Genomic DNA, 15,384 nt, shown 5'->3' on the forward strand with positions numbered 1-15,384 from the left:
CTTTTTTCAGCCCAACACCATGAGTGCTCACTGTATTTTATTTATTTATTTATTTATAGAATTACTGTGAATTTCCCCCACCCGTTTGTTGACAGCTCAAACAGAGCAGTGGTGTTCCCCAGGGAATATGAAGTTACACAGATCGTTGCTCTCTGTCAGGGCTTTCAAATCTCACAATGCTCTTGAGAAAGCTTGTTCGTGAAACAGGTTCATCATCTATTAAATGTGCTCTCCAGGGAATGGTTGATAATACACAATTAAATGAGCTGAACACAGGATATCCTGAGCAGCTGTATCCCTCTGGCTAAAATCTTCTATTAGCACATGATACTTAAATAAAGGTGAAAGGAATACGAGCAGTTACAGATAATAAACCCAAAAAGATTCTTTGAGCCCTTCTCTATATCAATGTAGTCTTCACTGGAGCTTCTCAAAACTTTGTCCCATTATACATTAAATAACTCCATCATGAAGACTAACGCTATAAAAAGAAATAAATTCAATTAGAGGCTTATTTGAAATCCCTTCCAAACATTAAAGGTCCTGTTTCAAAGCCTTTGATCTCAATAGGTTTTGGATCAAAGACTTGTAGGTTCAATCCTTTCATGACTTGCATACCTGGAACATGAAGGGGTAGAAGAGCAGTGAGTTTCAATTTACGTGTTCAAAATGCAGTGCATACAAGGAAGGGTGAAGATGTGATGGTGCTTACCCTTCTGATTTGCCTTAAGGAAGTCTCAGCTGAGAAACAGTGCCTCTTCTTTGATGCACTGAAGTTCCCTGGAAGATCTGCAGTTGAGTTCATTATGTGCAGGAACAGCACCTGCTTGGGTAGGGAGGGAAGGACATTGTAGGAAGGATCCCAGATGGCTTAGAACTGTCTTTATTTTGTAATTTGAATGTTTGTTTTGTCTGTTTGTGGTAAATATGTTAGTAAGTACACGCTGCATTGTTTCCGGTAACAAGGAAGTCTTTATTTTAACTCCCAGGTGATGCTGCAATTACATTTGCAGTGAGAGTTGAAGTGAATGCTCTTTAGGAATACTTATTTTTAAGGTTGGAATTTAGCAGTCTTACAGATTAGGTTTCAGTAATAATAACTTTTTTATGTATTATAGAATGAACAGGTGAAAACTGTCAACTTTCAGTGGATCTGTCCCTATTGCAGGATTTTTATTTTTGTTGATAGTCCCAGCAGAGGATCCCACGGTGAGCTCCAAAGGATACTTGTGCTGTTAAAGGTCTGGCAACAATGATGTGAATATAGGAAATGCACTGCCTGCTTTCTTTTCCCCAGTCCATGCATATAAAACTCTACAAAATTCCACAGGTTTTTAAGCAAGCTAAGCTATTTAGTTAGTTGTTCGTCCTTTAGACCTAAGCTTGAGGATTTTTCTCAGCTGGGGAGAGCATTACTATTCCTTAAGTCAGCATACTGTGGGAGCTCCCTGCTTTCCTTGGAGGTTACATATACAGTCCGTTGCTCCAAGAGAAACCAAAAACTCTAAGCTCGGGCCTTCTCAGGCAAAAGAAACCTTTCACCGCATGGTTGATCATTGCTAGTCTGAAAACTAGAGGGAATATTAGAAATATTTACATGGTAACATGTAAACACCCATTAAAAGGGGTGATGCTTTTGGTGCATATTTCTCCCCACCTTGGATATTTTCTGAGCTAAATATCTGTGTGTGAGGGTAATGTGTTCAAATGCTTGAACATACTATTTTCCATCGTTACTGGTAATAGGAAGATTCCTGCACACTGTGATATAAGCATATTTGTGAACCAGTTTTAAGTGATTTATAATAAATGTGAGGATCTGCGGTTTTTCTAAAGACAGAAATTATTCCGCATTATTTTTCTCCCTAAACTGACAATGTGTGCAGAAGTGGTCTGTCATATCTTAGAGACTTCACAAACAGACGCTTGAGCAACAGAAGGAGATTATACTTCCCGTGTGGAAAATACAGGGTTATATTTCCTTTGACTGTCACAAGGTGCTCTGAACTGAAGTCTTGGTTCTCTAGTTATTCTATAGTCTCTATTTGGACAGTTTGCGGAGAAAATGGAATGTAGAAAACCTTCCTGGGTGGACAACAGGACAGCAGCAGAACTTTCTTTGATGTGTTTGGAAAACTTCTAGGTCTGGGCTTCAGAAAGAAAGCAAGAAACAGTAGTTGAGCCTCTTCTATGCCATGCAGATAACTCTGGTTATAGTACAGATGTTTGAATTTTATGTCTCTTGCAGACATCCCACAAATTAATCTTCTGTTTTGATTTGGAAACAATTTTTGTTGTTCTCTAGTGAAAACCTTTACAAATGAGTTGAAAAGGAAACTTTTGAGTTAAAACAAATCTCCGTTCAGCAATAGCTAATTAGATGTTCCAGACCATTCTGCTGCAGGGCTCTGCAGCATCATTTCCAGTTCAGTGCATTTTTGTATGCACCCTTTCTTCTCTTGAGCAGCAGGTTTTTTGACTGTAATTTTTGTAATTGTTGTATAGCTTGTTGCTTCTGCTAGGTCTTATGTGGAGACTGCACTTGGAGGATAACATAACGTGGATCTGTGGGGTAAGATACAGTGCCTCAGTGGAAAACCACTTCAGGGCTCCCAGTCTGAGCAGCGGGGAGCAGAGGTTAGGGGTCTGAATTGCAGTTATTGCAGTCAAAGTAGTACCCACTGAATCATAAAGGTAAAATTTCTTGGGTTTTGGGGGGTTTTCTCTTCTGATTTATATTTTGAACACTTGGAGGGGAAAGAAAAAAAAAGGATGCTGTTACTTGGTTTTAAACAAAGACAGACCTCATAAGCATCAAAGTGCTATATCAGCTTTGCTCACATTTCTTGTGCCACTAGTAGATCAGGAGAAATTTTTCCCTTCCAGTGATACATAACTGCTCCTGAGAGCAGTTAAAGAGCAGCAGAGGTCCTGTTGCATATGTTAGGAGGGATAAGATTTATGAAGGCATGATTGTGACTTTGCCTCTTATTTTCAGTACTTGTCATTCTTAACTGTTTATTACTAGAGACTCTTCTGTACCACTCTCATTCCATGAAAATGGGTTTGTCACTTCTATTATTGGTGCTTCTTTCTCATCAGAAGCTTGTAACTCTCTGATATCAGCATAGACCCCTATCAAAATGGCTGAGATATTGTAAGGAACAGGCAGGGTTCTCTGGCTTTCAAACTTTCGACCATAGAGTTACTGTCAAAAAATTATCAGGAAAGATCATGAATGCATCATACAGCTTCTAAACAGAAACAAATTTGATACTAATGTTGTTCTGCAGACCTGTTGTGGTTTAACTTCAGTCGGCAACTGAGTACCACGCAGCTGCTCGCTCACTCCTCCCCCCCGCGGTGGGATGGGGGAGAGAATTGGAAGAGCACAAGTGAGAAAACTCGTGGGTTGAGATAAAGACAGTTTAATAATTGAAATAAAATGATAATAACAATAATAATACACAAAGCAAGTGATGCACAGTGCAATTGCTCACCACCTGCCGACCGATGCCCAGCCAGTCCCCGAGCAGCGGCCCCCCCAGCCAGCTTTCCCCAGTTTATGTACTGAGCATGACGTCACATGGTATGGAATGTCCCTTTGGCCAGTTTGGGTCAGCTGTCCTGGCTGTGCCCCCTCCCAGCTTCTTGTGCACCTCCAGCCTTCTCAGTCGGTAGAGCATGGGAAGCTGAAAAGTCCTTGGCTAGTGTGAGCGCTAGTTAGCAACAACTAAAACATTGGTGTGTTATCAACTTTGTTCTCACCCTAAATCCAAAACACAGCACTGTACCAGCTACTAGGAAGGAAATTAACTCTATCCCTGCCAAAACCAGGATAAGACCAATTTCAGATAGTCTTTATAGACTCCTAGCCACCTTTGGGACCCCTATCTTGGAGTTAGGAATTCTGAATTCTTTCTCTACTGTCTCTCTGACTCCCAGGTCAGTGGTGCTTGGTAAATCACATGGGGCCAAAGAGATGCTGTGTTACTGCACTTCTTAAGATAGTCTACTGGGAATTGCAGGTTGTTCTGGAAGTGTGGACCACTGAGGTCCTTTTTCCCTGACCGTCAAATAGGGATAGTATTTATTCTTTCTAAGTAATATGAAATATAAGAAAGAAAAATGTATGTAAATTGTACGGTGTTGTTATGATTCCATGTTGGGAACTATCATCACATTTTATAAAGACAGTGTCACGCAAGTGTTTTTAATAACAAAAGTGGAAGGTGACCTCATAGTCTTTGTTGGAATTCACTTTTAACAGAATGTGGCTGAGCAAGGAGGTTGCTGAACCTGTATGATAGCTTCATGGGGGTGTTGGGATTTGCCTCCCTGGAGTATATTGGGTGCCTGGAGTCAATGCAAACAGATAGCAAAAAGAATTCATAAATACTTTTTGTCTGTTGTGAGCTAGCTGTCTTCTCTTTGCTGATCTTACTGAAGGCGTGTGTGTGTGCATATACGTGTGGTAGTATGTCTCAAATCTTCTATTTATAAGATTTCATTATCATGTTCTCTTGATAATTGTTTTCTGAGTAATAAGGAGTGATAGAAAAACATTTTGTTTAAATTATAAGATCAGGTTCTGTTTCTAAATATGCTCTTTATTAGAGATTCCTGGGAGACATTCATTGCCCTTAATGAATAGTTTTAGGCCATCTCTTTATGTGCCAACACAGATTTGAAAAGGAATGTATTATTTCCTTTTTCCTTTAATTTCAAATGAGATATTACTTACTGGCTAGACAGGCTTGTGTCTCTGGGGATATTGGTACAAAGCATGTGATTTCCCCATCTGTTACTTTGAGTGACACATGGCTTATCCAGTCAGTCTGTAGTAATCCTTTACACTTGTCACATGCTTACTGGTACCCACAAACATTCGCCCTCTAGACTACTAAGTGCTTTAAAAATAAAATAAGAAACCAAAAAAGTTGTAGCTTGTTGTTTCAGTTGATGTGATGAAGTGGCCAGAAAGATTTTCGTACTAAGGTAAGATGGTGGGGTTTTTTACTTTTTCCATATGGAAAAATAGGAATGCAGAATTATGTTCCTAATTCTGATCTGTGTCCAGCCCACAGTTCTGTGCTCTGTAGCACAAAGAGGAAAAACTGCTTCCCTACAGATAATAAGGAGGCTGAACAAGCACTGCTCCATGACTTTACATTAGCCCTTAAAGGCTTAGTGCTGTGTCTGTGCAGAACAGAGCCAGAAGCTGGTGTGTCTGGGATACATTTGGCAGTTCCCATTATCACTCATGACTCTGATTGCTCATCTTCTTGGCAACCTCACCTGGGAGAGCCAGGAGTGAAAACAATTCAAAGGTGAACTTAGTTCTCAGCCCTAGAAATTCACGACTCGGTAGCAACAGTGTTGGAGGCAGTGTAGTTAAAACCTTTGTGGCTTCTCTCTATGATAAGCCTGCAAGCAGATGTCCTTATTCAGAGCCATGTCAACTGAGAAAATTTCAGCAGTTCTAAATGTGCTAGCAAAGAAAGATCTTTAAAATCTCAGCAATGTGCCCTTGTGTGCTCTGCATCTTTTAGAAGCAGTCAGTTGATGAGTCTGTTGTATCCATATTCACTGGTACTTTCAATGTGTTTTGGCACATTGACAAACTATTAAAAACTTGTGTTTTCGCAGCTAATTATAATTCCTTCCTGGCAACATTAGAGGCAACAGAATCAAACCAAAGGAGACACTTATATAGAAATACATACATAAAAACTCTTAAAGCACATTTCTTCTAGACTGATGTGTGGGGAATAGTACAGAACCACACAATAAAGGCAGCATTAAGAAATATTGAAATAACAGGATGCAACAACATCCACCTGTCAGAACAGCAATTTATAATAGTCTTTGTTGGAATGGGTCACATTTCACGATGACTTTAGTCTTTTCTGTCTTCTCTGAATCAGACAGCCTGGTTCACTTAGTGTGATTAAAGTTCCCTAGATGATGCATCAAAGTTGTGAAGGCTCTTTTTGTCTCTGGATACAGAATGGGTAGCTGTCTTTCTGTGGTATTTGTCATTTCAGCTTATTGGCGTAAGGGAAGGGGATGAGTAACAGGAATTAAAGCAAAGGCATTGTCTGATAGGGACTCTGATTGAAAATCCAACAAATTACCATTAGGGGGTTTATTGTGGGTAGATGGTCAATCATAATATATTGCAGTGTTTGTTAACGCTGCTTGCTTATTTACTTGCCCCTTGTCAGAAGAGTTTGCATCCTGAGTAATTGAGCTTTCTTCCATCAACACCTCTTAAAGCACCCTGTGTAGCTAGAGAAATATTTCTCTTCTCCGCTTTGCAGAAGGTTAGAGTGAGACTCTGAAACTTGCTCAGTGTCCCAGAACAATCCGGCAGCAAACCCAGGAAAATATCCCATGCACCAAATTCTTTATCTGCTGGAGCTCCTCAGGGAGGCAGCCATCACACTAGCCCCTTCCCAGTGTGCAAGGGTATGTGTCTGTAGGTTGAATTGCTGAGGAGATAATGTTACAGAAGGAATTGATTAGGAGTAATTTGCCAGTGGAAGGGAGCTGTATTGTGAGCTGTCAGCAAGTAATGAAGCAAGGATGCCAATTGACAGGTGGACCAAAGCCTTTTCAGTAGGAGGGAGGAAGAAATCGGTTCTGAGATGCAATTGCTCTAATTGAGGCTGTGAAGAGATAAATGGGGAAAGTTTGCAACAGCTGAAGACTGCTCTGAAGGAAAACTTTGAGGGTTTGTTATCCTCTCAGGAGGTCTTTTAGTTACCATGGTGATGCCTCTGGCAGGCATCACCGGGGCGGGGGGCGGAGCCCAGTAAAAGGAAAACCAAAGTCAAACAAAAGCCCCCAGGCAAAAGGTTCCAGACATGGGGGGGGGGGGGGGGAAGTAAATGTTGGTGGTAATGTTCTTTGAACTGACACTTGAAAAGAACTTTAAGTACACCTCTGAACAGTGCTGGGATGCCATAGTTAAAGGCTCTGTATAAAAATTTTGGTAGTTATAAAGCAATGTGTATTGGTTGCCATGAACAGTAGTGTTGGACCTGGGTTTTCAGGGCCCACAGGCACTTCTGCAAGACAGTTTTCCTGTGTCCCCACTAGAAAGGCGTGTAGAAAGTTTGATGGTAGGCTTAGGTATTATGGCTTTGAAGTGAGAAGGATGATTGTGTGAAGGCCTGCTTCAGAACTGGGGGGGGGGGGGAACGTGGAGAGACCCTCATCATCATTATTAATTTTTTGTCCCCCTTGATAATTCAGCTGACTACTTCCTAGGTTTTTTTGTTTCATTTTTTTTTTCTTCCTGTTTCATCTCATTACACCTAGCTGTTCCTTTTTGGTGCCACTTTGAAAGCTTATCTCCTTTCTCACTACAGGCATCGTTCAAACACGCTCCTTAGATAAGCTGTATATAGAGTATATAACTTTTAATCTCATTCTATCAGTCAGTCCTTTTCATTCTGGATAATTTATACTGGAGCAGAAAGGAGTGTGGTTAGCCAACACTTTTATCTGTGTTTCTCAAATTTAAATAGGTTAATATGTTGAGTTCAAGTTAATGGGGAAAAATACATACCTTTAAGATGTCTATGCTTCAACATTATTGACACATACCCTGGTGTTGACCAGATTATTTGTTTGTATAGTGGTGGCAGGCAAAAGACCCCCATTACATCAGGATCCCCTTGGGCCGGTGCTGAACAAACAAATGACTAATTGTAATTGCTGTATTGGAGATGCTACCCTGTAATGTCAAACTGGATGCAAATGAATGTACTAAGGAACAGAAGGAAAAGGAAAGGAAAAATGGGAGCTGCAGTAATAGGGTTGTGTTCCTGGAATCAAGAAGAATTTTATTTCAGAGTATTGAAAAGGTTGTATTTTAAAATAGAAATATCTTTCTTTGGATTGTATTGCAGTAGTCTCTAGAGAGTCTAATCGATGACCAACCTTAAGTGGTATACATACGTAACTAGGAACTTCCAGGCACTGTTCTGTCTGATTAAATGCTACTTACTCTACGAATCATTTCATGACTCGCTTCTCATGGGTCTTGTTGAAGATGTATGTCATGGGAGAAGATCTGGAAGAGAAAATATTGGGATTATTCTTCCTTTCTGCATACAAAGGTTAGCATGGAAGGAGGAATAAACATGAGTACAAAAATGTATGATGCCAGTGTTTTGCTGTTTCATTGAAGGAAGCTACTTCTTTAGCCTTTCCCCTTCTCATAAAAAGAATTATGCCAATATGTTTGCAGTAAGGAAGCATGCTAAAATGCAGTATCTCAATTTATGTAGTACTTAGTGATGGAAATCTCCACATCTGAAAGTAAGGGCAGAGCAACAATGGAAATTCATGCTTTCCTGTAAATTTGTTAAGCAAGATGCTGGCATGTTGTTAAGAGCCCTCCCCTACCCCCACACTTTTGTGTTTTTGTTAGTTGGGCAAGCGTGTATAGTTACCACTGTCATGGGAGCCTGACGTGTGCTTTTGGGAATTTATATTTGTTCTCTTCTTTTTTTTTAATGCTGATATTTTCTTGGTATGGTTTATCTTGATTCCTTTGTTTCTATAGAGTTCATCCTAAGAGGCATGTCAAAAAAAATCCAATACTTCTCTACCCACCAAAGAGCTTGTTTTTGTAATGTTGCATGTGCAAAACAAGTGAGTGTAGTGTATCTGCAAATATGGTGTAAAATAGTCAACTGATATTATTCTTGAAATACCAACTCTTTTCACCAGTGGTTAAGAGAGCTGCCATTTTCTGAGTCCTTGCTGACTGACTACAGAAATGTATGTAGACCATAGTTTTTATCATGCCCAAACTCAGTGTGGTCATAGCTGCTCAATGTCTGGATTGGTTGATCTTCTGTAAGGAGACAAGTAAGACTTACTTTGGCATCCACTAGCACACAATGTCTGTTCTTTTCTCTGTAAGGCATTATTTATACACTCTGCTTGATGTAGTTTAGCTGTAGATACAGCAGTGCAAATTAGCTTGCACAGGACAGTCTTAAACTCCCTCACAGCTTATAGCCTCTTGACCTAACTCAGGAGAGAGGATTGTACATCTTTTGCATTGTTTGGTTTCTAAGCTTTTTCCACTGGATGGTCTAGCTGCTATGTAAGCACTAGCAATTCTTCAATTTCCTCTTGCTCTACCATGACAGTAATTGGTTGCTGATAGACTATGCCTAATGCTAAAATAACTGGACAGAAATGTCTATTACACTGCTCCGCTGTGTGTCGTATAAATCTACTCTGGCAGTGTTATGTCAGGATTGTCTTGAAAGAGAAAGAGCCATCCCAGGTACTTGTGGAATACGTTGTCACGGAAGAATATGATTGATGGAGGAAGTTCGTACATATTCTGTAACAGGTGGAAAATTTCACTAGTAGTGACTTCAGTTTTCCAATGATTGTTTTTCCCCAGTATTTCCCCAATATAATATGTTACAGAAGGTATTGTATTTTAATATGAATTAAGATGCAAGCAGATACTGCCTTTAAATACTGCAATGGGCATGGTTTCTTTTATAACTAAATGTATTTGAATTAAGTCACTGACCTGAGATGAATTGCTCTAGATTTACACTTGTTGCATGGTCAGAATGACATTCCTCTTCCTTACATTTGTGACCTTACTGTTCTGTTGTGCCAATTATTGTCATCTTATCAATTCAGCATTTTATGACTTCTGGAGAATCAAATTGAGAGAATAAAAGCCAGAGATCCTGTTTTAAATATAAATAACTTTGAGGATTAGCAAAAGTGACAGGGAAACTGATTGTACATAAAAAGAAATAAATTAATGTACAAATGTGTTAAGTATTTCAAAGTTTTCCCTCTATGGAAGCCACCTTTCAGAATAGCCTACGAACCTCTGAACAAAGAAAAATGAGCCCATGGAACAGCCTGAACTTCCGAGACCAGCGAAAGAAAACTGGCTTTTCCTGTAACTTGCTTTCTGCTCTAAGTATGCATTCCAATATATTTAGTAGTACTGAAGGGGAGATATAGCTGTCAGAATGACATGTTGGAAGGACTTCCCTGAAGAAATGCAGCTCCCACAGGCTTTGCAAGAATCTTGTAATAGCATTCTCTTATGGAAAAGCAAAACCAATTCTGTAGTAATCTTATTCTCTAGAACAAAGGAGAGGAGTTTTGAGTTGGATTTGGAGCAGAACACCTAAATCTGAAGAGCCAACCTATAGCTCCACGTATACTACATGAGAGAGACCATTTGACTTAGTCAAAATGGGAGAAAAGATCAGATTAATGAACTGGGTTTCTAGGTCCATTCCCATGAGAAGGAAAACACTTTTCTGGATTTGAAGAAAATGGGGCATTACAGTATACAGAACACTGGTAGCACTTGGTGTGTTTCATGAAACAGTTAGCTAATCGTATAGCTCAGGAGCAGGTTCTGCTGTTTGATGAACTAAGTGGTTGATCTTGGAACAGGAACTTCTCTTTATGTTTTTCAGGCCCTTAAATAGATGAAGTAACACTTGCTTGCAGGCCCTGAGACTGAAAGTGATCTCCTGAGTTGTCACAAGGAGAGATCTATTTTTAACAGGAATATCGAGGACAGCACATGTGAAGGGAGGAAATTCTTTCTAGGATAGAAGAAATATTAAGATCCAAGACCTACATCACACTGTAGCACTTTGATCTTCAATAAATATAGTGAGGAGTTGTGAGGTACTCAGAGAAAGTAGGTGGGGGAAAAAAAAAACAGTGAAAATGTTATTAATGGGATATTATGACTGGAAAAAAATGGCAAATGCCACGTCTACTAGAGAATTACAGGCTAGTCAGCATAACACCAGTTTCTGGGAAGATTACAGAGCAAATTCACCTAGAAGCTACTTGCAAGCACACAAAGGACAAAAAGCTAACTTGGCATAGCCCACATGGATTTACTGAGGGCTGACTATGCCTGGCCAACTTCATTGCCTTCTACAAAGAGACTGGCTTTGTGAACAACAGGGCTACAGGAGATATTGTTTACCTTGAGTTCTACAAAGCCTTTGATACAGTCTCCTGCAGTATCCCTGTATCCCAGCTGGTGAGATATGGGCTAGGTAAGTGGATGATAAGAGGGGTGGGAAATTGGCTCAAATGCTAGTTCAAAGGGCTGTGCTCAATGGCAGAAAGTCCAACAGGCAGTTTATGACTAGTGATGCCCCTCAGAGGTCGATGCTGATGCCAGTACTGTTTAATGTCTATGTTGATAATCTGGGTGATGTGACAGAGTGCACTCTCAGCAAGTTTGCAAATGACCAAACCAGGGGCAGTCGTTGATGAGCTGCAATTCAGAGGGACCTCAACAGGTTGGAGAAATGGGACCATCATGAATCTTGTGAAGTTTGACAAAAGCAAATGACAAGTCCTACATCTGGACGGAGAATTCCTGTGCAGCAGGACAACAGGCTATGTTCCAACTGAATGGAAGAAAGCAGCTGTGTAGAAAAAGTGGATAACCATTTCAATTTAAGTCAGTAGTATGCCCTTGTGGCAAAGAGGGCGAATTTCATAGTGCCTTAGCAAGAATGCAGCCAGCAGGGCAAGGGAAAGGATCCCTCCCCTCTAGTCAGCACTTGTGAGATCACATCTGGAGTACTGTGCCCAAGTTTGGGCTTCACAGTAAAAGACAGCTATCAAGAGTGGAGCAAGTCTGGCAGAAGGCCACCAAGGTGGTAAAGGTGCTGGCAAACGTGACATATGAGGAGAGCCTGAGAGAACAGGGTTTGTTCAACCCTAAGGGGAGAGAGGGAGAAAATACTGTTGTTGTCTTTAACTACCAGACTAGGAGTTTATAGATAAGACTCTTCTTGGAGACCCACAACTATAGTATGAGAAGCAACAGGCACAAGATAGAATATGGAAAACTGTGATTTAAATAGTAGGGTGGTAAAACACTGGAACTGGTTGCCAGCAGAGTTGTTGTTGAATGTCCTTTCTTTAGGATATTCAAAACTCAGCTGGAGAAGTTCCTAAGCAATCTGATCTCATCGGCCTTGCTTTGAGTTGGAGGAGAGGGAAACTACATGACCTCTATAGGTTCCTTCCAATTATTTGATGGTTCTTTGTTTCTAGACATTTGTGGTGAGAAGGCCTACATGTTCTCTGTTTTCTATGGGAGTATGGAGTTATGGTTTCTGATGGTTGAGCCATGAGCATTATTCAGTGCTGCCAGCTCAACTTAATGCAAGGTGCAGGCATCGGAAATTACTTTTCATCCACATTTCACTGTTGTGATATCACATTCAGAAGGATGCTTCTAAAAGACCAAACATAAATGATCGAAAGTTTGAAAACTAGGATTTATAAAAATTTTGTCTTTCTTTGTTACCTTCCAAAGAAGTCAGGAGGTAAGTGATTATGTGCTACTTGCATGCCTCTCTAGCTGTCACCTGTAGAGCTCTGTAGGATGCAAGTGCTGCAGTTTGAGGAAGAATAAGTGACCCTTAACGTGGGGCTTAAGAGGCGTTCCAGGCCTGGAGATGAAAGGATGAAGAACAAATCCTCTGTATTATTGAAGCATGTGAAAGGCATGAAAGAGCTAGAGGTAAATCAATAGTTTGCATTTACAGCACAGGAGAGGAAAAAAAAAAAAAGATATACTGGGATTTATTTTTCCAGCTTATTTGAGAAAGATTTTTTCCCCTTTAGGAAGCACAGAACTGAGCTTTCTGTAGAATTGTATGCCTTTGGCACCCTGGAAGGTGTACCCGAAAGAGAACTGTTCCCTGTGTTGTCTCCTAAATAAATGATTTGGTAAGTAAATGCTTTATGGGACTACAGCTGGCAATTCACAATAAAGCAGTAGAGACTGACACTAAAATATTGAGGTTCAGTGCTTGCAGAGGTGGAGATTAATATACACTTGAAATATGAGTGAAGGAAATCTTTATCAATTTTAATCAAAGTTTCTCAGTGGGAGTAGGAGATGAGGTTAAGAGGACATGGCCTACCCCTTTTTAGCTGTTTGTTCAGCTTTATTAATTTAACTTGTCTCTCTCAAACTTCTTAGCAATACTTATTAAATACCATATGATTCACTCGCTGCTCTAAGAAGTCCCTTCTCCATGTCTAGATAAGTGTTTGGGTAGCACCTGTCACTGGTCTACCTTAGCACTGTGTGGTGATGTGGTGCGTTACCTTTTAATATAATGATAGATTCATTTCAAAGGTAAGCAAGTTAAATTCCTCCTCTTAGTTTGTATAGTCCCCCTTCAAGAATAAGAAATGCCAGGGCATTTGAGATCAAATACTGTACACAAGTGCAAAAATGTAGTGTTAAAGCATAATTTAAAATGTGTAAGAAAAGACAATAGCCTTCTCTGTGAGGGTGATATGGATATTATCTGTAATATTCATAGAAACTTATTGCTTCTCTGTCTGAAGTCATCTAATACTTTCAAAATGAAGTGTAGGGAAATCGCTGTGATGATTAGATCAATGTGATCAGCCCACAGCCCTTTCATTACCCTCACTTGTGTGACACATGCTATTGCTCCATGCAACTGAAGGCCACAGACTCAGGAGCTCTCAGGTGATGATGTGTTTTAGTCTAGATTGTAACTGCTGAAATTCTCAGAAAACACTAGTGATGGAAAAACTTTTAGAGAGTGGCTGAATATCAAAGTCATAATAGTTCTTGGTCACCTCTGCCAGAGGGAAGAAGTGTTGCATTTTTTGCAAGCCAGAATGCCTTACAATCCATGTTTGATGGTGATGTGTTCATCATGGTGTCCTGTTTCGACTGGGATAGAGTTAACTTTCTTCCTAGTAGCTGGTACAGTGCTGTGTTTTGGATTTAGGATGAGAATAATGTTGATAACACACTGATGTTTTAGCTGTTGCTCAGTAGTGCTCACACTAGTCAAGGACTTTTCAGCTTCCCATGCTCTACCGACTGAGAAGGCTGGAGGTGCACAAGAAGCCGGGAGGGGGCACAGCCAGGACAGCTGACCCAAACTGGCCAAAGGGACATTCCATACCATGTGACGTCATGCTCAGTATATAAACTGGGGGGAGTTAGCTGGGGGAGGGGTCACCGCTGCTCGGGAACTGGCTGGGCATCGTTCAGCAGGTGGTGAGCAATTGCATTGTGCATCACTTATTTTGTATATTCTTGTATCATTATTATTATTTTCCCTTCCTTTTCTGTCCTATTAAACTTTTTATCTCAACCCACAAATTTTACTTTTTTTTCCCCCGATTCTCTCCCCCATCCCGCGGGGGCGGGGAGGAGTGAGCGAATAGCTGTGTGGTGTTTAGCTGCCTGCCGGGTTAAACCACAACACATGGCAATGGGACTATGTTAGTCACCCAGTACTGTTGAGGCTGTGGTGTTGCATGCCTGTGTCACCCTGCTTCTCCAGATAAGGCCCAGGTGCAGCTTTGCCACTGAATCTTGTGGCAGGAGCTATTGCTGCCTGTAGCTGAAGATGGAGACCACTCCAGTGTGGTGTAAAAACTGTGATGCTGAGGTGTTTTCTAGTGAAATGATAAGAAAGGACTAGGGTGGGTGGCTTTTGTGGCTAAACTTCATCTTTTGCCTTGAAAGAAGAGTAGCCAGGCATGGGAGATTAGATGTCTCCCTTGAGTGGTATTACATTTGTAATTGGGATAGCAGAGGACACTGGGAAAGAACTAATACCAAAGACAAAGCAAACTGGCTGAGGGGAATGAAGTCCCAGGTCAGGGTGATCAAGTTATTCAGAACCACTCTGCTTTTTCTCTCCCCTGCTGACTTTCTTCAGATACAGTTGTTCTTGAATGATCACAATCAGTATATCAAAATAAACGCTTTATAGAGTAAGGTAAAAGGAGTTGCTGGCAAGACTGTAAATCCTCTCATGGAACAAATGATAACTCAGCTCAAGAGCCCTTTTGTCCTGGCAGTGCAAGAAGGATATAAATTCTCTGAAAGTATCTGTCAGTCGGAATTGCTCTGCATTCATCATGCCAGCCCTCTGCATCATTCATGAATGTCATAAGAGACTAAAGAATTGGCACTTCATGGTGAGAATGATTAAACAACCGTTACACCTGTCTTTTACTCTGGCATGGTACCTTTTTACAGATTGCCTGTATAACGCTCATGTATGTCCACCTCTCCTAATGGTGGCTGTCCTGTCATGGTGGCAAGAAGAGGAGGCAATAGCAAGAAAAAGCTGCATGTCATTTACAGAATAGTTTGTATGCTGTATTACTAGCTCTGGATACTTTTTGTTTTTACGTTCCCGCTATGTGACCTTGGAGAAGGTTAGAGAGCCTTGGGAATGGTGAGCTTCTATAAATGCATTTCTTCTCATCAGTGGCCTTCCAGTAGTTGTGAGGGACAACGTTGTGTTTGAGGTGAGGTCA

The 15,384-nt window shown here is 40.6% G+C and overlaps 1 protein-coding gene across 24 annotated transcripts in view; it reads left to right on the forward strand.

The window, feature by feature from the left end:
• NRXN3 (neurexin 3) overlaps positions 1-15,384 on the forward strand; it is a 1,062,297-nt gene that overhangs the window by 768,510 nt on the left and 278,403 nt on the right. The gene's annotated exons all lie outside the window — the stretch shown is intronic.

Source organism: Aptenodytes patagonicus, chromosome 7, assembly GCF_965638725.1.
Source record: "Aptenodytes patagonicus chromosome 7, bAptPat1.pri.cur, whole genome shotgun sequence".
NCBI classification, from domain to species: Eukaryota; Metazoa; Chordata; class Aves; order Sphenisciformes; family Spheniscidae; genus Aptenodytes; species Aptenodytes patagonicus.